This window comes from Egretta garzetta, unplaced genomic scaffold (assembly GCF_000687185.1).
Source record: "Egretta garzetta isolate BGI_Z169 unplaced genomic scaffold, ASM68718v1 scaffold316, whole genome shotgun sequence".
NCBI classification, from domain to species: Eukaryota; Metazoa; Chordata; class Aves; order Pelecaniformes; family Ardeidae; genus Egretta; species Egretta garzetta.
The window spans coordinates 363,983-365,131 of record NW_009259971.1 but is presented as its reverse complement, the minus strand read 5'-3'; positions in this window follow the sequence as shown (position 1 = coordinate 365,131).

Sequence of the window (1,149 nt, the reverse complement as noted above, 5' to 3'; positions counted from 1 at the left end):
GGTCGTGCCCGGGGATGCACTGCACGTCCAGGGCATCCTCGATGCCGTACCCCGGACACTCAGCGGCTGCGCAGGGCTGGGGACGGGGCAGGGCGGCTCCGGGACGTGGGGAGAGCCGGATTCGGGGATTTTCTCATTTTACCTTCAGTGGTGTCAAAAGCAAAGCCCATGGGTGTCAAAAGCACCCAAACCTCCCAAGGCTCCCTAAGCCCAGGAGGCTGCATACCCTGGGTTTCGTTTCCAGGAGGCGCTTGCACGGTGCAAGGCAGGGTAGGGGTGGGAAGCGGGGCTGGATCGGCCACGGGGGGCGAGGATTAATGCAAGAATGAGCCTCGTTTCCTTACACGCGCTTCTCGCATTAACGGGGAGGATGAAGATGCCCAACTCTGTGGAAGGAAAGGCTGCCACAGCCCAGCCTGCTGCACAGCGGCATTTCTAAGAGAGCTCCCGGGGTGCTCGGGGGCGCGCCTCTTCGTGCCTGCTGGCTGCCAAGTCCGGGCGCGGGGAGACCCCGCTTGCCCAGCCCCTGCTCTGGGCTTGCACGCCAGAATCCCACGTCGCGAACGCCCGCGTGCAGCCGGGCACTGTGCAGCCCTGCCTCCAGCACCGGGCTCGGGCTCATTGATATTCCGCGCACTGCTGGGAAAAGGGAAAGCCAGACAGAACCGTCCTCCGCCCCTTTCTGCAGCCAGGGCGATGCCAAGGGCAGTGGCTGAGGCTCGGAAACAAAACCAAGCTTTGCTTTTAGTCGAGCTGATATGGGGATGTTGAGCCTGAACAAGATGCTTTATTCCCTTCAGGTTATTCAGCCTCATCTTTTAACCTGCTGCTTCTTTTTTTTTTAATGTCATCCTTCTGTTATTTAATTACAGGGAGTTTAAAAAGGCATCGCGGGAGGTTTTCTTTGAAGCTATCAGAACAAACCAGAAGGCATTTCAAAGGTTGTTCTGACATTTCTAAGAAAAAAAAACATCCCGTGATTTCTTGATCAAAAAAAAAAAAAAAAAGAATCCATTTTGAAAAGCCCTTTTAGCAGGGGGGGGTGGGGGGACTTTCCCCATGCCATGCCCAGAAGGGAGCAGTGGATTGGCAAACTGCGAAGCCGAGCGTGGCTGTTGGGGGGGAAGCGGGGCCTGTCCTCCCGCCGCG